This window comes from Macadamia integrifolia, unplaced genomic scaffold (genome assembly GCF_013358625.1).
Source record: "Macadamia integrifolia cultivar HAES 741 unplaced genomic scaffold, SCU_Mint_v3 scaffold2305, whole genome shotgun sequence".
Taxonomy (NCBI): Eukaryota; Viridiplantae; Streptophyta; class Magnoliopsida; order Proteales; family Proteaceae; genus Macadamia; species Macadamia integrifolia.
Window position 1 is genome coordinate 17,600 of NW_024868626.1, and position 21,878 is coordinate 39,477.

The 21,878-nt window shown below is 40.2% G+C and overlaps 1 pseudogene; it reads right to left on the reverse strand.

Moving 5' to 3' along the window:
* Positions 1-320: 320 nt before the first annotated feature.
* LOC122066262 lies at positions 321-19,649 on the reverse strand (annotated as a pseudogene).
* Between the last annotated feature and the right edge of the window lie 2,229 nt (positions 19,650-21,878).

Consider the following 21,878-nt stretch of genomic DNA (forward strand, 5'->3'; position numbering starts at 1 on the left):
TTTAAGGAGGTGAATGACAAGAATTTTTGGTCTGGAGCTTAAAACTAAACTAGAAGCCGCAGACTAAGCTCCCTTGATAAACGGGGATCCAAAAATGAAATGAAAGTTGCAATTGAATGACTGGAAAATGGCTATGTCAGTGATATTTCAATCGGATGACTAAGAATATCTTTTTTTCTCAAAGTCAACTTCATCCCTTCATAAATCGCTTAAGAGTTTTTGTTTCCTTAAATTAATTAATGGGTAAAAATAAAAGACTATTATTTCATGACATATTATCAATACATATTAAAAACACTAGATAGATTAAACTCAACCTATCAAGGGTAATATGATTCTGCAAAAGACTCAACCTTATTGCATGCATTTTCTAAAGAGATTGGTGGGTCTGAAAATTTTCTGGTCGCAATCTGATCGACAATAAATTTATTAGCTGCCTCGGTTAAATGGCTTCCATCCCAGTTAACTCTAACAGAAGGGTTTGTATAAGATCCTATGAATGTTAGTTTCCCATCCACAACTACTGTCTGCCCACATCGTGCGGTATTGCTGAAGTTATATTTGCCTCCAAAGCCACAACAAGCTACCAGTGGTTGCTGAAATCCTGCACGAAGAATCACAAATGTGTCAATCATATCTCTCTCTCTCTCTCTCTCTCTCTCTCTCTTTCTCTCTAAAATTTTAGATGATGATGACTTACCAAAGTCCTGAGGTTGGCTCATGAGGAGCTACTTGACAGAGTAAATGTCCACATATGTGATGGCAGCCAAGGGAAGTTGCTTTCTCATTTCCACAACAGCTTCCTTCAACTTCTGATTGAAGTATTGTGATACCTCATTATAAGGAGTTGGACAACCAGCTTTATCTATGTTAGATGCATTACTCACTAGAAAGTTTGTAAGGATATATGCAAAACAACCAATAGGACCTGTGTTATGGATCCAGAATGATCTCCCTCCTAAATCATACACTGCCTTCAAATTAGAACCACATCCATCCATAAGGGTATGAAAATCAAACTGTAAATCATTTATCAAAACCGAGCCAATCCATTGACATAGAATTCATGAAATCGTTTAAGAAGTGGTCTAATGTTGGTTTCAAAATTGAGATCGTTTAGTTGACTGGTTTAAACCTAACTGAACCCTTTAAACCAATGACAAACTAATTAAAACCAATAAATGGAGACAAAGTAAGTCAATTCATTCAATGTTAAGTTCACAACCATTTTGCTAAAAAATTAAAAAGGAAAAAGACATTTGAATAAACAAAAAAAAAAAAAAAAAGAATAAAATAAAATTAACTATCTTGATTTCATTATCTAAACCCGTTTATAAAACAATTCGGTTTCGGTTTAACCTAATATAATTTACACGGCATTTTCTCATGTACTGGGTGGCCCAATTACAACAAAATATATAAATCCATATTGTGATTAATGAAAACTTAAGAACCTCAACAACAAATACACACCAACAACACTACTACCTAGGAAATAATAAATTTACCTGGTTATTAAGATGGTTCAAATATTAGAAGACGATATGATGAGAACGAGCATCCATCTGGTCTAATTTTGAAGGCCTTGAGTAATATTGGGGAGTCATCTCATGTCAGGGAGCTTCTCTTATGGTCAATGGTCCATTTCCTTCTATCTAGAAGCCTGGATTTTAAGGTAAAATTTACCTCTACATCTCTTGCAATTGAAGAGCCGAAGTGGACTAGACCTATTGTTGGATTGGTCAAGTTGAATATAGATGGGTGTTTCTTTAGAAATCGAAGTTTGTCAGTGGTTGGTGGAGTGGTTCATAATTGTTCTAGATTGGTTTTATTTAGTTATGCTATCCCGCCTGGAAATATAACTAACTATAAAGTGGAATTCTCCTCCCATTTTATTGTTCTGAAGTATGTAAAGGAGATGGGAGAGGAAAGGCTGTGGGTGGAATGTGATTCACAGACAGTGGTGGAGGTTGTCCTTAGGAAATCTATTCCCTAGGACTTTCTTCCACAATGGAGGTTATTCAATCCCTTTCTTGAATCAATTACTTGGAGGTTAACGCATTGTTTTACGGAAGTAAATCACAAGAAGTGTTGGTCTAGAGCTTGAAACTAAACTAGAAGAAGTAGCCTAAGCTCCCTTGATAAATAAGGATCTAGAAATGGAATGAAAGTTGCAATTACATGACTGAAAAATGGTTATATGTCAGCGATGTTTCAAATGGACGATTAAGAACATCTTTTTTCTCAGAGTCAACTTCATCCCTTCATAAATCACTTAAGAGTTTTTGTTTTCTTGAATTAATTAAAGGGTAAAAATTAAAGACTTCATTATTTCATAACATATTATCAATACAGATTACAAACAATAGATAGATCAAACTCTAGATATCTAGGGTAATCTGATTATGCGGAAGATTCATCCCTATTGCATGCATTTTGTAAATAGATTGGTGGGTCTAAAAATTTTCCAGTCACAATTTGATCGACAATAAATTTATTAGCTACCTCGGTTAAATGGCTTCCATCCCAGTTAACTCTAACAGAAGGGTTTGTATAAGATCCTATGAATGTTAGTTTCCCATCCACAACTACTGTCTGCCCACATCGTGCGGTATTGCTGAAGTTATATTTGCCTCCAAAGCCACAACAAGCTACCAGTGGTTGCTGAAATCCTGCACAAAGAATCACAAATGTGTCAATCATATCTCTCTCTCTCTCTCTCTCTCTCTCTCTCTCTCTCTCTTTCTCTCTAAAATTTTAGATGATGATGACTTACCAAAGTCCTGAGGTTGGCTTATGAGGAGCTACATGACAGAGTAAATGTCCACATATGTGATGGCAGCCAAGGGAAGTTGCTTTCTCATTTCCACAACAGCTTCCTTCAACTTCTGATTGAAGTATTGTGATACCTCATTATAAGGAGTTGGACAACCAGCTTTATCTATGTTAGATGCATTACTCACTAGAAAGTTTGTAAGGATATATGCAAAACAACCAATAGGACCTGTGTTATGGATCCAGAATGATCTCCCTCCTAAATCATACACTGCCTTCAAATTAGAACCACATCCATCCATAAGGGTATGAAAATCAAACTGTAAATCATTTATCAAAACCAAACCAATCCATTGACATAGAATTCATGAAATCGTTTAAGAAGTGGTCTATTGTTGGTTTCAAAATTGAGATCATTTAGTTGAATGGTTTAAACCTAACTGAACCCTTTAAACCGATGACAAACTAATTATAACCAATAAATGGAGACATAGTAAGTTAAGTCATTCAATGTTAAGTTTACATCCATTTCACTAAAAAATTAAAATGGAAAAAATAAATTTGAAAAAAAATTAAAATTAAGGATCTTGATTTCATTATCTAATCCCGTTTGCTAGACAATTCGGTTTTTGTTTAACCTAATATAGTTTACAAGCCATTTGCTCATGGACTGGGTGGCCCAATTGCAACACAATATACAAATCCATATTATGATTAATGAAAACTTAAGAACCTCAACAACAGATACACACCAACAACACTACTATCTAGGAAATAATGAATTTACCTGGTTATTAAGATGGTTCAAATATTATTAATTACTTGAATATTCTTGGAGAGCTTGCTAATTACATCAGGAATGTCAGCTTTGATTTCCTCTAGAGATTGGTTGCTGAATAAACCCAAATCGATAACATTTTGACCAATATCAAATGATTACAAAGCTTGACCAAAAACTCCTCCTTGGGTAACAAATTTGTGTGATGAATAGGATTTTATGAACCGGTACTGCGAAATGATTTATTGCTATAGAGGGATTTTAACTAATTAAATAATTACCTCGGTTCCTGATTAACTATGATTTGGATTTTAATTGTTGGAACTGGGAGACTTGCACATCCAAGTAGAAGGGGCTAGGTCCTCTCCCAGTTTGGCTTTTATCCGACGACTTGATTATTGCCCCCGATACTGTGAAATTAGCCCCGTGGATGAAGCTAGTTTACAATGAATCGAGATATGCACTGAGGTTAGGTAATCCAAATCTTTCAGCTGATCAAAATATTCATTATTTTAAAAACAATGATCAAGTCAATAACTGTTCTATTTCCTTTGTATTAACAATAAGAGATTCGATGAAAAAATAGGATTCATGTAGCCATCTCTTTGTTTGTAGATTTTTAGCTCAAAAGAAAAGGGAAAAAGGCAGGGGGAAGGGGGGTGTACAGTTGGGGGACTCCTTAAAGCTTAATCCCATTACCTATAACTCATACTATTTGATCTAAACACTACTTTACTTCCTAGCCTATAGCATTGGTCAATTTCAGTCTCCCAACGTAAACGGCTTGAAAGCAACATATTCTGTGGTTTTCACTACAAATATTAGGAATGGCAATGGGGTGAGTTGGATAGAGACTCACCTCACTCCACCTCTAGTGAGGTTGTCACACCCGTGCCTTAATCCAGTATAATTTGAAACTATTATGATAGGCCTCGGATCAGAGATCGGAAGAGCGACAGGGTTTTGGCTCGTGGCTGTGCATGCCTGTCTAACTGGAGGGGGTTTATACCTTCCGATCCCAGGTGGTAAGTGACCTGACTCCCCACACTTGATTTCTGGCATGCGTTATAATTACCGAAAGGCCTTGAGCATATCTGAGGACAGCCACCTGTGCGAGTCCAACCATAGGACAGCAAGCTGTCAAGACAGCAGGTTGTCTTGACCACCCAAAACAAGCCACCAGAAGCATCCTGGGCATGAATCTGGTGCCTATTTCTGGTGGGTACACTGGCTGCTGTCGAGGTTTTGATGCCTGTGGGTCTCGCCACTCGCATCGTAAATGGTTTTGGATGATCCCAAATCATCCTCCACACCTTCCTCTTGATGTGAGCACCTTATGGACCTAATAATGTGTGGGTCCTCATGTCTCGAAACTCATTTTAACCCAATTGGTTCAAAAGAGGCCCAAATTAAATAGACCCTTAGGCCAAACTTAAGTTATAAGTTGGGAAATGAGGATTCATTTTCTCATTTCCCTTCTACCCAATGTAGGAGAGGAATAGAAGAAGAGGAAGAGGAAGGAGAAGGGGATTGAAGGCCTACCTTAGTGCCGGCTACCACCTTGTTGCCGGAATCGTTGCCGAAGGTAAGTTCAACCTCCCATGCCACTCTCTCTCTTCATTTTGACCTAGAAAAATCTAGGAATGGATGGAATCTTGGTGTATACACCATGTTAGGGTTGTAGGATGGGTGTTCTACCCTCTTGGTATTGTTGTCAAGCTTGAACCAAACCCGGTGAGCTCCGACAACATGTAATGCCAAAAGACCAACTAGGATTTCGATTGTTGATCGACATATCTCCCAAATGGCTTGGTGGAATTGGAATTTTCTTGGCTTAGAATGATGCTAGGAACATCCTCTATAAACTCTACAGAATAAATCTTAGCAATCGAGCCCGAGCTGAAAAGCCCTAATTCGAGTTGGACCTTTCTGTGTCCACCGGAAATATGGCACATGAAGCACTATAGTTGTTTCCAATGGGTTGTTTCTGGTGGAAAAATGAGCCTAATGTGCTCTCTATCACCTCCACCAGAAACAGGACTAATAGTTCCGGTGGAAATGCCTTATTTTTGGTGGGTGTTTCTGATGACAATACTATCACCTAAGAACTATGTCTGTACCCTATGGGGGTAACCTGTCTGGGTCCCTCTCGATGTTTCCAATGCATACTGACATATGATTCCCTTGTGTATGGATAGTGATGTACATATGCCTTGAAGCCACAATTGAATTGATCGATCGGTGGTCGTACTAGAACCCAAACACAACTGATAATAAAATAGGTGAGGGATGGATTGTGTTTATTTTTGAAATGTTTATTATTTGTTTAATTTCTCACATGCTTAAAATTATATGTTTAATTGAAATTTTCATTTCACGATCATGATATGAATTGTATGGAATGTATGACGAGATCTGATGTGACCGAGGTGATACCGATACCGTGATCACCATATGTATGTTTGATGTGTGTGTGTGTGTGTGTGAGATGGAATCCGATATGGCTGAGGTGGTACCGGTGCCATGATCTCCTTATGTATGTTTCATTCATGCATTGATTATGTGCATTAGAGTTAGTTGTAGTTGGGGTTACACTTTGTGCCCAAGGTCTCACTAGTATCATGTACCCCGGGACTGCATTTGGAAATGGATACGTTTCGTGGCTGAGGTATTACCGGTGTTGCGTATTCCATACTCAACTGCTATTTGCATGTTAGATTAGGTAAATGGCTTTGGGTTACACGTTGTGGTCAAGGTCTCTTTGGTATCGTGTACCCGAGACTATACTTGGAGATGGATTACACTTTGTGGCCGAGGTCTCTCCGGTATCGTGTAATCCATACTAATTGTATCATTATAAAGGCATGTAGTATATATGTGGTTAGGTATCACTTCTTATGCTACGCACCCTTGCCAACAGGGGTTGAGGTGTTGGATAACCCATTATGATATGTTTGATGAGCCTTTCCAAAGTGCCACTCACGTGGTACGATGTGATTGTTGCTGGAGGCGGGAACCTATCTGGCGTCGCTGATGTGTTACCAGTGTCGTGACTACCAGGAGGGGGTTATCAGGGGTTTTCTGGGTGACCCATTGATACATACGGGGACCGATAGGCTTCTAATCACGGCTAGGGTTTGTATCGCTATGTAATCAATGTCGTTTCTGAGATGAGGGATACAGCCTAATGCGACGTAGTAGCATTTACCAGACTTAGCTTGTATTGTTAGGTGGATAATAAACAAATGAACTGCATTACGAGTATCATGGACTATATGTTTAATTTTTCAATCATGCATTATAAAATATTACTACTATTATCTTGCTTGGATGTGCTTGCCTCACCCCTCACTGAGCAAGTTGAAAAGCACACCCCAAGTATACATGTTTGAGATTTTAAATGTAACTGCAAGCGTATGAATCAGTGTAGCTACGGGTCAAACACAGGGAGAGTAGCCACTTTATTTTTTTACTTCTTTTAATAATGCAAAAGTGAACCGATTAATGGTTGTGATCTAATTCTAATTACCGTCCTAAATATATGTATCTAAAATAACATCCTAACCATTCGTCATCTAAGAATTTAAAGACGCAAACCAAGTAATTAAAATTAAATAAATAAATAACTGAAAATAAACAACCCACGCAATTTAAAAAAAAACAATAAAGGAAAAAAATGCTGAAATAAAAATAAAGTAAAAGAAAGGGGAGAAAGCTAGAGAGACTCACAAGTAAGTTTCTCCACTTAGACCAAGAGATGCATCATAATATGAGCTTCCCTACTTGACCAGAGAGTCACTCTTACAACGGTTACTCTACTTGGCTTTAGGGAAAGGGAGATAATTAAAATAAAAGCAATAAATTTATGGTTTTATGGCTAGAAGGGGCAAAGCCAACACATACACTAGCCATGAACCTTAGGGGAAAGGGATAGCAATAATGTAACGACTGAAATTAAAATCCTAAATTAATAAAGAAATGGTAGTTAGAAGAGGGAATGAGAGGGGGGAGAGAAGACTATTGAGGGAGCCTACTTACTTGAAACCCTTGAACTACAAACTTGATCGATTTGAGATACTACCAAAACTAAAAACCTGATCTGGAATAAACCAAATCTAAAATTTTTAGTACTAGAGAAAACAAATCTAAAGAAAAAAAAAATGGAACTTGAAAGACATGCTTCATAGCTTGTTCTTGTCACCTATAACTAAGCCTAGAACTAGAACTTGAAAATTACAACTTCAATTGCCTAAACAATAAAAATAAAAAAACTGAATCAAAAACAAAAGTGCTTGCATTAATTGAATAAAAAGAACTTACAAAAGTGTTTAAAACATAAACCTAGAACTAGAGCTAAAGACAGAGGAAACTAGAGAAAGAGATAGAGCAACTAAAAAAAACCTAAAAGAAGAATGAAGTGTCTCCCCTCCTCTTACATGAGTTGTATTTATAGGGAATGGGGAGGTAGGGTAACAAATTTCTCTTTCCTAAAAGGGAGAAACCCACAATTGGTAGTGACCAAAAGTGCTAAGGTGGAGGAGAGAGAAGAGAGAAATAAACTTGGAGAAATTTCCTATAATTTCTTTTTGCTTATTTTCTTTCTTTTTTTTTTTAAATTTATTTCTCTTCTTTTTCTCCCTCCAAGGGACGATTTTTCTTCTTGCTATGTGTGATTTGGACAATCTTTTGGTGATGATGTGGAGGAGAGAGAAGATTTGGACAAGATTTATTTCTCCTTTTTTTTTCTTCTCTTCTTGCGCAGGAACACTTCCACAATTTTCCTTGCTTCTAATTTGATGTGGAAATCCCCTCCATGCCCTTAGTGCTTTAAGTGAGTGAAAAGTAGGAAATCTTCAACAAAATTCTCCAAAAAAAGAAAACCATGAGATTCGAACTTGAGATCTCTAGGTGAGAAAGGGAATTTTGCACACCGTAGCTCACCAACTACACTAGGTAGTTGTTGTTGGAGAGATATGACATCTGATAATGCTTAAAGCCTTTAAAATACAAAACCTACAGAAGAGAGTAAAATCCAAGGTAGCTCCATTCTAAATATATAAAATGCATGCTTTTTTACCCTCGATTTCACACATAAATGTGCTCATCAATACACCCCTTTTTAGATGATGGTGCAGGTATTATGTTGCCGATGGTGGGTGATCCAGTATCTTCTAGGTCGGAGTATGGTGTGAGCGACTGGTGGATGCCAGAAACGAAGGAGCACGATCAGGACTGTGCTTGCAACCACTGTGCTTACGCAGCACCATGATATTGTACATCATATTGTGATATTTTTGGATATAGTTGTGGATTGTATATTTTCTTGAGATTATAGTATATGTCATTGATGAATGTGACAGAATAACTCAGTTATTGCTATTATATTACCATTAGATGTTTCTCCATTTTATTTATAAATTCCACTACTATACTCTTATTCTGCTGCTTATATTGGTTTGTGATGTGAGATTGTGAAAATATTAAGGTACTGCTATCAGAGATCCTGGTAGGTTTATAAGACAGGTACGTGTCTTACTCACACCGTCGGTATTCCTAATGGTAAGTTGGGTCTGCCGGGAGTGGGGTGTGACAGATATGGTATCAGAGCGTGAATCTCTGCCTTAACTCACAATCTCAGCCAAACCATGATTTTGGGGAAACTAGGATTTAATAAAAATCTCAAGACAACAATAATAGCAATTGTACTTTAGGAGACAAGTATAGGTGTTAAAGTCGTTTCATTACAATAAAGAAATTGAATACATAGCTTACACTTTTTATAAAAATTAAAGTACCGAAAGCAAGAAATCCTACCTAGCCTAAGTCTAGGAAATTAAACAACTGAAGCAAATGACATAATGAAAAAGTTCAACTGAACCTAAAAACATTAGACTCAAATAAAAATAGGAAAATCAAAATCCTAAAGGCTACAGTGACAAAGATGCCACTATTCTTACTACTGCTACTATTGCTATTGGTTCTATTTTTGGCCTTGAGCCTTGTTCAGACCATGCATTCCTGGAGGAGACATCGGAATGCCGAGGTGGAAGACCATCGCCTGCATCTATGCCTCTAGGGAGGCCACTCTATTGTCCATAAGACAATAGGTCCTGTCCATGCTCTCAAGGCGGCTGTCCATACTCCTCATCAATGATATAGTGGTATCCAGATGGGCCATATCATCATTGAGACCATAAGGCCTTGCAGCCCTAGTGCTCTAAGATGTAGAAGCCGCCATAGATACCCATAGCCTGGGGATCAAGTGGTGGAGCCCCACTAACCCCAGTAGCTTCTCTCCTGCCTCACCGACACCGCCACCCTCTATCTCTATAGGCTGCTAACCCTCTCCTGGGATAGGTGTCACCTCCCTTAAATCTATGGTCATCTTCCTCAGTGAGTCTTGGTTGAAGTCTGTGACCTCTTCACCCAATTGTGCCTCGCCCTCCAAGTCCACCCCAAAGCGGCAGAAGATGTCAGTTAATATCCTCCCATAGCATAGGATCCCTACTCGATGATCCTACCCTTCAGACCTAGTTACCATGGTCTACATTAGGAGCTAAGGCCAGCGTATCTGTACCCCCATGTACATGCAGTATGTCACGTAGACTTTCATAGCAGATACCTCATTATAATGTCCATAGGTGGGGAGGACATTTAGATGAATTGCATAGTAGACAACCTTTGGAGTGGCAAAGTAGTTGACTTAAAAGTTCCATCCTATGGCTTCCTTAGTCAACATGTCATTGATCTCCTGGAAGGTGTCGGGACTCTAAAATTCATATACCGGAGTTCGAGGAGGGCAGTACACTAGATCACCTGCATTGCTGATCATTAAAATATTTGTCAGCTACCCCATGTCAAAGGGGATCTCCACCCCCTTCACGTAGGAGGTGATCCACATCTCTTCAGTACCCTGGTTCACGCATTCCATGTTGGAGTAGAATAGCCTGACCAGGGTGGCATAGTAGTATCGATTGGTTTTAGGATGTAGTACCACATGATCTCCTCAAACCGTTGACGAAGACAGAATGCATGAAAGTTGTTGGTTCTCACATAAACTCTTGGGTTGACGTTGTGGTGCTTAAACCTTAAAGAACTCCCAACGGTCTCGCTCAACCACAGAGCGGAACAGGATTGGGTTGAACTGCTCAGTGGCATCTTGCTCCTCTTGTATAAGAGCACATCGGGTACGTACATGGTGTCCAGACAATTTCACAAGATGATCCCTAAGGATTTGGAATGGAAAACCTAGTTAAATGTCTAATGCAAAACTCACAGAGAAGAAAATCACAAAAAACTAAGTTTCAAAGAGAGAAAACATACCTTGGATGCGAATGCAGCTCCAATTGATTGCGAAATAGCACAAGGAAGTTAGGGAATGGGTAGCAAAAGGCTCCTTGGCTATTTCCACACCTTTCTGACAAGAGAAAATAGGGTTTTGTGTGAATAACCCAAGGCCCAAGCCAATTTATGGCCAATTTGGTGCCACCAGAAACACTGGGCATGCTTCTGGTGCCTGTTTTCGGTGAAAGGGAAAAATTGGTTTTAGCCCCTATTTTGCTCACCGGAAATACCAATGATATTTCCGATGGGTTAATCCATATTTTTGGTAGTTTAACTCCCTGTTTTTGGTGGATTCAATTAAAAAATAAATCATATTAAATTTTCAAACCTAAGTTTTTATTTGGGTCCTTGATGGTGTGCTACTTTGGGATGTGTGCACGATCAGATCTTAATATGTGTGGATCCCACTTATGCATGCCCTAACCCTAATTTTGACTATGGTATATGTGTGGGACCCACTGTGTATACGTGTGTTCCAATTACATGTAACCTTATTTATGCATGTGTACTAATCAGATTCCTTAATAGGAATCATGTCATGTTAGAACACACAATTCCGATCCCAATCATGCCCGTCACCTCCTACTTCCCCTACACGAAATCGAAATCGGGGTAGACCCCACAATACACCTCCAGCCTCGCCTATACTTACGGCCCAGGATGTGGCATCTATCATGAATAACATGATGCAAGAAGTGGAAGAAAGATAAAATCAGTTTATGGCTGGGATGGATAATAGAATCCAAGCAGCAATGGAAGCCCGCAATGCACCGCCCGCACCTCCTACTCCACCGACAGCCATTCCAATACCCACTGGATCGGCTACCCTTCAAACATCTAGTGGGGCACAAGTGCATGGGTATGTGCAAGATCCGATGCCAGAGCAATCTCAAGCCCATGTAGAGGGCTGGACAGACTTGACAAAGATGACAGAGAAGTTTCAATGGCTTAGGGGCCCATGTTTCTCCAAGGTGGGGTAAGACCCATTGTATCCATCAAGATAGATTGGTGGAATGGATAACGTTTTTAGATTGATGGGCTACACTAATGAGAAAAAAATTTTATGTGTGGCCTATCAGTTACAGAATGAAGCAGTGGAGTGCCACCGAGCCTATTCTGAGGGCTAGTAACCCGAACCCTACTTGGTCAGACTTCAAAGGGGCTTTCTTTGAGAATTATTTTCCAGAAAGCTTTCGGGATAGGAAAGAGAGTGAGTTCTCTCAGTTGGTTCAGGGTTCCCGATCTATGCTCGAATATCAGCAACGCTTCGAGAAGCTATTCCATTTTGCTCCTAAGCATCTCAGAGGTGATAGAGCCAAAGCAAAGAAGTTTGAGAAAGGGTTGAGGCCAAGTATTGGGTCAACCATTGTGGGTTTGAAACTGCAAACCAATGCTGAGGTGGTCCAAGTGGCCAAGTCTATTAAAGACCAGCATAGGGATAACGACACGGCTCAGCAAGGAATGGGAAAGAGGCCAATGGGATCTACTAATTCTAGAGGAGGCAGCAAAACTTTCCGAGTGCCTTACGCCAACCCAACTCTAGTGCAGTTTAGGAGGCCTGATGCTAGTCAGACTTCCCAATCCTCCCAATCTAGTGCAGTATCACAGTCTTTGGGATTGGGCCCGAGATGTTTTCATTATGATCAGTCGGGCCACATGGCGAGGACCTGCCCCCACCGAAGGCCAGGTGATGCACCCTACACTATGCCATCTAGGTGCCAGTAGACATATTTAGCCCTTAGGCCAACACAACCCCTACAAGGCCAGAGACCATAGGGTAGAGTGTTTGCTATGACTGCAGAAGATGTTGAGGCTGCACCCGGTGTAGTGACAGGTACATTATTGATATCATTATTTCCTGTAAATGTGTTATTTGAATCAGGAGCCTCGAATTCATTTGTGTCACCGGCATTTACAAAGAAGATGGGAATTTCACCTAAGGGACTGACTCAATGTTTGGCTATGAGTACCCTTACAGGAAGTGTAGTGGGTTTGAACTATTTATAGCCTTGCCTAGTGACTATAGGTGATCATGAGTTGAATGCTCACTTGATCGAGTTGGATATGACCGACTTCGGTGTGATTTTAGGAATGGATTGGTTGTCCACTTAGAGCCAGTGTGCTATGTGAGGAGAAAGCTATCATTTTTAGACCTCATGATGATGATGAGTTTATGTTCTAAGGGGATAAGCCCAAGATACCCAAGAAAGTTATTATATCCACACTCCAGATGAAGAAGCTATTGGATAAGGGATGTTAAGGCTACTTAGCATCTATGAGGGATACTGAGGTAGAGATTAGGCCATTAATCGAGCTAGATGTGGTGAGGGAATTTCCCGATGTATTCCCAGATGACTTGACAGGTTTGCCACCGGACTGAGAGACAAAGTTTGCTATAGACCTACTCCTCGGTTTGGCACCAGTATCAAAGGCCCCTTACCGTATGGCCCCCACAGAGTTGAAGGAATTAGAAGTGCAACTTCAAGATCTTTTGAAGAAGGGATTTATTAGAACTAGTGTGCCACCATGGGGAGCACTGGTCTTGTTCGTCATGAAGAAAGATCGAAGTATGAGATTGTGCATCGATTACTGGGAGCTTAATAAGCTAACTATCAAGAACCGATAACCTTTGCCAAGGATTGATGATTTATTTGATCAGTTGTAGGGTTCCAAGGTGTTCTCTAAGATCGACCTTAGATCAGGCTACCCCCAGCTCAGGATCAAGGACAATGATGTTAGTAAGACAGCCTTCAGATCAAGGTATGGACATTGCGAGTTCTTGGTAATGTCATTTGGGTTGACCAATGTTCCGGCCGCATTTATGGATTTGATGAACCAGGTATTCCAGGATGTCTTAGATAAGTTTGTGATAGTGTTCATTAATGACATTTTGGTCTATTCCAAGAGTGCAGAGGAACATGCTGTTCACCTGAGGTTGGTACTGCAATGGCTGAGAGAGAAGCAACTCTATGCCAAATTCAGCAAGTGCGAGTTTTGGTTGTCATAGGTGGCATTCTTAGGCAACATTGTTTCAGCCAAGGGTATAGAGGCTGACCCAGGCAAGGTGAAGGCAGTTCTAGAATGGGAGACTCCTAAGAGTGTAGTAGACATACGTAGTTTTCTAGGATTGGTCGGATACTATAGGAGGTTTATTGAGAACTTCTCTCGTATTGCTACTCCAATGACCCAACCCACACGGAAGGGTGTAAAATTTGAGTGGTCTAATGCTTGTGAGAAAAGCCTCAAGGAGCTAAGGCAAAAGTTGGCGTCAGCTCCATTTTTTACTATTCTGACCTGTACAAGTGGTATGGTTGTTTATAGTGATGCCTCCAAGCTGGGATTGGGTTGTGTATTGATGCAGCACAGGAAAGTCATTGCCTATGCATCCCGTTAGTTGAAGGATTAGAACTACCCCACCCATGATTTGGAGTTGGTAGCTGTGATTTTTGCACTAAAAATCTGGAGACACTACCTGTATAGTGAGAAGAGTGAGATCTTTAGTGACCAAAAGAGCCTCAAGTACTTCTTCACCCAAAAGGAGCTCAACATGAGACAGAGGAGTTGGTTGGAGCTAATGAAGGATTATGATTGTACTATTTATTATCACCCAGGAAATGCCAATGTGGTAGCTGATGCACTTAGTCAAAAATCCCAGTCACTGACTCTGGCATCACTGACCACCAATGATTATCTCTTAGAGGAGGCCAGGAAGCTAGACTTGGAGCTGTTAGTAGAGGGTGTCACATTATCACTATCGGCATTGGTGGTACAACCTAGTCTGGTGGATAGGATCACTACAGCTCAGGTTATTGATGCAGAGCTACAGAAGCTGATAGCAGAATGCCAGGAAGGAACCCAAAAGGACCCAGATTTCTCGATGACTGAAAGTGGGATCCTCAAGTTCAAAGGGAGGTTGTGTGTGCCCAGTGATGCTGAATTGAGAGACAGTTTTGAGAGAGACACATAGCTCTCTATACTCATTCACCCTGGCAGCACTAAAATGTACAAGGATCTCAAAGGCTCCTACTGGTGGAGAGGAATGAAGAATGATGTGGCCACGCATGTGTCTAGATGCCTCACATTCCAGCAAGTCAAGGCTGAGAGGTAGAGGCCTTATGGGTTATTTCAGTCCCTGCCTATTCCAGAGTGAAAATGAGAGAATATTACCATGGACTTCGTCACAGGCCTATCCCATACACAGAAGGGTATGGATGCCATTTGGGTAGTTGCAGACCGCTTGACAAAGGCAGCTCACTTTATCCCAATCAAGATCATATTTTCTGTAGACAAGTTGGCCAAGTTGTATGTGGATAACATCATCAGGTTACATAGTGTACCAATCAGTATCATCTCTGATCAAGATCCTAGGTTCACTTCCAATTTCTAGACCTGTGTGTAGAAGGCTATAGGCACACAATTGGATTTCAGCACTGCCTTTCACCCTCAAACCAATGGTCAGTCAAAGAGGACTATTCAGACATTGGAGGACCTACTCCAAGCATGTGCCTTGGATTTGAGTTATGGTGGGGATGAGCACATTTCCCTTATTGAGTTCTCCTACAACAATAGTTATCAGGCCACCATCGGGATGTCCCCATTCAAGGCGCAGTATGGAAGGAAATGCTGGACTCCACTCTATTGGGATGAGGTTGGTGAGCGGCATATTTTGGGTCCAGACTTGATATAGGCTACTGGTGAGAAAGTGAATGTGATCAGAGAAAGGATCAAGGCAGCTCAGTCTAGACAGAAGAGCTACGTAGATGTTAAGAGGAAACATCTAGAGTTTTGCATTGGAGACAAGGTCTTCTTGCAAACCTCCCCAGTTAAAGGGGTGATGCGGTTCGGCAAGAAGGGAAAGCTTAGTCCAAGGTTTATGGGACCGTATGATGTACTAGAGAGGATCGGACTGGTGGCTTACCGGATAGCCTTGCCGCCAGAGTTGGAAGGTACACATGATGTCTTCCATGTATCTATGTTGAGGAAGTACACTTCTAACCCGACTCATGTCTTGACTAACATACCCCCGTGAGCTAGATGAGGACTTTACCTATATGGAGTATCCAGAGAAGATTGTTGATCGGAAGGACCATGTTCTTCTTAACCGCACCGTTTCCTTCGTCAAGGTGAAATGGATGAACCACCCCGAACAAGAAGCATCCTGGGAGCGAGAAGATGAAATGATGAAGTAGTATCCTAGATTGTTTGATTTTCTAGGTATGCTCAATTTCGAGGATGAAATTCTTGTAAGGTGGGGGGGGTATGTTACACCCGTGCCCTAATCCAGTATAATTTAAAACTATTGTGATAGGCCTCTGATCAGAGATTAGAAGTATGACTAGGTTTTGGCTCATAGTTACGCATTGCCGAAGGGGTAGGGATGACCCCACATGTTCATGCATTGTATGCTTGTCTAATTGGAGGGGGTTCATACCTTCCGATTCTAGACGGTAAGTGACCTAACTCCCCCACACTTGATTTTTGGTATACGTCATAATTGTTGAAAGGCCTTGAGCATGTCCGAGGACAGCCACCTGTGCGAGGCCAACCATAGGATAGTAAGCTGTCAAGACAGCAGGCTGTCTTGACCACCGGAGGCAGCCTTGACATGAATCCGGTGCCTATTTCTGGTGGGTACACTAGCTGCTGTGGAGGTTTTGATGCCCGTGGGTCCCACCACTTGCATTGTAAATGGTTCTAGATGATCCCAAATCATCCTCCACACCTTCCTCTTGATGTGAGCACCTTATGGACCTAAATGTGTGGGTCCTCATGTCTCAAAACTCATTTTAACCCGATTGGTTTAAAAGAGGCCAAAACTAAATAGACCCTTAGGCCCAACTTAAGTTATAAGTTGGGAAATGAGGATTCATTTCCTCATTTCCCTTCTGCCCAACGTAGGAGAGGAAGAAGAAGAAGAGGAAGGAGAAGGGGATTGAAGGCCTACCTTGGTGCCGGCTACCGCCTTGTTGTCGGAATCGCTACTGGAGGTAAGTGTAACCTCTCATGCCACTCTCTCTCTTTATTTTGACCTAGAAAAAGCTAGGAATGGATGGAATCTTGGTGTATACACCATGTTAGGGTTGTAGGATGGGTGTTCTACCCTCCCGGTGTTGTTGCCGAGCTCAACTAAGCCCGGTGAGCTCCGGCAACATGTAATGCCAAAAGACCAAATAGGGTTTTGATCTTTCGATCGACATATCTCCCAAATGGCTTAGTGGAATTAGTATTTTCTTGGCTTATAATGATGCTAGGAACATCCCCAACAAACTCTATGGAATAAATCCCGGTAATTAGGCCTGAGCCGGAATGCCCCAATTCAAGTTGGACCTTTCTGTGTCCACCAAAAATATGGCACATGAAGCACTATAGCTATTTCCGGTGGGTTTTTTTTTGGTGGACAAATGAGCCTAATGTGCTCTCTGTCACCTCCACCCGAAACAGGACTGATATTTTCGATGGAAATGTCCTATTTTTGGTGGGTGTTTCAGGTGACAGTACTGTCACCTAAGAACTGTGTCTATACCCTTTGTGGGTGACCTTTGTGGGTCCCTCCCAATTTCTGATGTGTACTAATGTATGATTCCCTTGTGTCTAGGATAATAACATGCACGTGCCTCGAAGCCAGAATTGAATTGATCGATCGGTGGTAGTACTTGAACCCAAACACAATCGATCGTATAATAGGTGAGGGATAGACTGTGTTTATTTTTCAAATGTTTATTATTTATTAAATTGCTCACATGCTTAAAATTATATGTTTAATTGAAACCGTCATTTTTTCACGATCATGATATGAATTATATGGAATGTATGATGGGATCTGATGTGGCCGAGGTGGTATCGGTACCGTGATCATCGTATGTATGTTGGATGTGTGTTTGTGTGTGAGACAGAATCCAACGTGGCTGAGGTGGTACCGGTGCCATGATTGCCGTATGTATATTGCATTCATGCATTGATTCTGTGCATTAGAGTTAGTTATAGTCGCGGGTTACACTTTGTGGCCAAGGTCTCACTGGTATCGTGTATCCCGGGACTACATTTGGAAATGGATACACTTCGTGGCTGAGGTCTAGCCGATGTTACATAGTCCATACTCAAATGCTATTTGCATGCTATATTAGGTAAACGGTCTCGGGTTACACTTTGTGGCCAAGGTCTCTCTGGTATCGTGTACTTGAGACTGTATTTTGGATATGCATTACACTTTGTGGCTGAGGTCTCTCCGGTATCATGTAATCCATACTAACTGTATCATTATGAAGGCATGTAGTATATATGTGGTTAGGTATCACTCCCTATGCTACGCACTCTTGCTAATAGGGGTTGAGGTGTTGGATAACCCATTGTGGTATGTTTGATGAGCCTTTCCGAAGTGCCACTCCCACGGTATGATGTGATTGTTACCAGAGGCAGAAACCTGTCTGGCGTGGCCGATGTGTTATCGGTGCTGTGACTTCCAAAAGGGGGTTATCAGGGGTTTGCTGGGTGACCCATGGATGAATACGAGGATCGGTAGGCTTCTAATCACGGATAGGGTTTGTATTGCAACATAGTCGATGTCGTTTCCTAGATGAGGGATATAACCTAATGCGCCGTAGTAGTATTTACCAGACTTAGCTTGTATTGTTAGGTGAAAAATAAACAAATAAACTGCATCATGAGCATCATGGACTATGTGTTTAATTTTCACAATCATGCATCATAAATTATTACTGCTATTATCTTGCTTGAATGTGCTTGCCCCACCCCTCACTGAGCGAGTTGGAAAGCTCACCCCACTTCTACCCCCATTTTTAGATGATGATACAGGTATTGTGGTGCCGATGGTGGGTGGTCCAGTATCTTCTAGGTCGAAGTATGGTGTGAGCAACTTGTGGATGCCAGAAATAGAGGAGCATGATCAGGACTATGCTTATGGCCACTGTGCTTATGCCGCCCCGTGAGATTGTACATCATATTATGATATTTTTGGATATAATTGTGGATTGTATATTTTCTTGAGATTAGTATATGTCATAGATGAATGTAACTTAATAACTCGGTTATTGCTATTATATTACTATTAGATGTTTCCCCATTTTATTTATAAATTCTACTATTATACTCTGATTCCACTACTTATACTGGTTTGTGATGTGAGATTGTGAAAATGTTAAGGTACTGCTATCAGAAATCCTGGTAGATTTGTAAGACAGGTACGTGTCTTACTCATACCGCCGGTATTTCTAATGGTAAGTTGGGTCTGCCAGGAGTGGGGTGTGATAGAGGTGGTTTTGTATCACCAATATAGTGTTGGTGTGGTAGGCTTTAAAAACCTGAATTGGGATCTTGATCAGTCCCAGTTCATTTAGGTCTAGATCGATTCAGATCAGCCCCGGAATTGTTATATGAAGGGGTTTTCATAGAGAAACAGCTTGAGTTCACACCCAACTATGAGGTATAAGTAGTGAGGGTGGAGTTCCTTCCCCCCCACCTTAACAAAAAATCTAGGAAATAATGAAACAAAGTTTAATTTCTACCCATGAAATCAATGGTGAGCCTTCCATCTGAAGGTCTTCCAGTAGGCATGGTAAAAAAGGTCTCCATAGGGTGGGGTGACAAGAGAGAAGGCAGCAGAATCAGCTCCTGTATCAGTATTTGAGTCCCCAAAGTTGAAGATTACCGAAAAATTGCAACTTGTATTCAAAGCCAAGGCCAGAACACTTAAAATGACTATGGAAGACAACAACCCAATATAGTAAAGAGTCATTAGAACAAGTATACCAAAGGTATGAGAAGAATCTATCATCTTGAGAGACTAAGAGATGATGAGCAGTAGAGACTAGAGAGGATAATATTACTTTAGAGAACTAGCAAAGTATATATAGAGAGAGAGGACAACATAAGTATTGAACTGCTTACTAGCTAAAATGATAAATGGAGTAATATCTCTTCGTTTCCATTAATTTTGGAAACAGTTTTCCTATTTTTATTCCTAAATTTAAACAAAATATTTACTAAATTTAGTGTTTGGTTATTTCTACAACTCTTTCAAAGTTTTCAAAAATTCCAAGAGAAGAAATCCAATGAAAAAAACCGGAATGCAGAGGATCTAAGAGACCAACTAGTAGAGAAAATAAGGAATCATTCAGTGATAACATGTTCACTTTATTTTCACTCTGATGATCATTGGATCCAATGTCTCCACTACACTTCATATTGCAGTAGGGGACAAATAACACTAATAAAAAAACTACATTTTTTAGTGAATGAACCAATAAATAAATACACAATTGGTATGTGATAATTAAATAGAGTTTTGATCTTTACCCCCAAAAATAAAATTGATATTTTATTTGATTCATTGGGGCTGGAATGATTGGACATTTCGGAATACAAAGCTGATCTTTTTCCAAATTTGGTAAGTTTTTAATAACTAATTCAATACATATCCAGCCAAATATTATGTAAATCTAATTTATTCTATTATTAAGTGTATCAGATTCTATTTTCAGCATATATTTCCCATGGATTGACCTATAGCTTGGTCATATGATTTTATCTTTTGCTTAACATAGTTATAAAAAATGGAATGGAAAAAAAAATTTAAATAGACGATACATGTTTTAAATTTATTTTCACTAAGAATCATTTGTATAAAATATAGAAGAAAAAAATGGAATAATTTACAAACTGAATGGAGCCAAAAAGAGACACCAAAATAGCCAACAAGATGACTGAGGTCAACCTCGTAATCCACTGTCGACATTTCCATCAGTAGAAAAAGAAGATCCAACCACATCAACCACACATGAGACACAACAAATAGATCACAAAGGAAAAAGACACTAAGTCATACTATATCTGGGACGACCCGAAGCGTCATCCTTCTTGGCCAAAGCCGGCCAAGCCGTCACAGGGTTAGAGATATCAAAATGTGCAGCAAATTTGGAAAGAAAGTCAGCAATAGAGTTAGCCTCTCTCTGGCAATGACTGATTTCCCACTCAACCGGATGCAAGAACCTCATTATTAACCGATATAGGAGTTCTCTCCACATTAGGAAACTCTATATTTGGTTTACATGATGAGAGTCCCTATTTTGGGAAACTGTATATATAGGCTGCATATTAGGAATTCATATCCCTTGTATTAGTCAAGCATATCACATGTAGAATCCTACCTAATCACAATCTTTTGTATTCCAAATCTGTTTAGATTGACTAGGGCAACCTCTTGTAACATATTTATACTCTCTACATGTGATATGCTTGACTAATACAAGGGATATAAATTCCTAATATACAACCCATATCTACAGTTTCCCAAAATAGGGAGAGGGAGAGGGAGAGGTGAGGTTGGTTAATGGAGTTTCCAGCGACATGCTGAAGAAAAGAAAAAAAAAAAAAAAAAAGGAAGAGGAGGGGCGGTGACCTATTGAACTCTTGATGCCACATTGAATTTGAATTGTGTTCACTTTCTTTCATTAGCTAGGTTTGCAGTATTTGTAGAGATTACATTAGATCATAACCAAAATGGAAATAAAGATTACAATCTTATTACAATTGAATTCTTCCAAGAATAACTGATAGCAATTTTTGGCTTTCCAACTGTAGAAGATACTGCAGTATAGGATCAAAGATTTTGTGGTGCTTTGTATCAAAAGGGGGATTGACTGTATCTTGGAGAGAATCATCCAAGCTGGACTGTGAGCTATGGGATTGACTGTATCTTAGAGAGGGCCGGACTGTGAGCTGTGGGATTGACTATATCTTGGAGAGAATCATCCAAGCTGGACTGTGAGCTGGATGTTGGTCAATAAGAGTGTCCAACAGAAATTTAGGCTTGCTTTGAATGGTCGCATAAACTTTCTTTTGCATTCATTGGATGTTTTAAGAAGAGAGGCTAGAGAAAAGTGGAAATTGAAATAGCAGGTTGTTATGCATCCTCTTGGCAAAGGTTATGTTATATTTTAGTTCCAAATAGAAGAAGACATGGCAG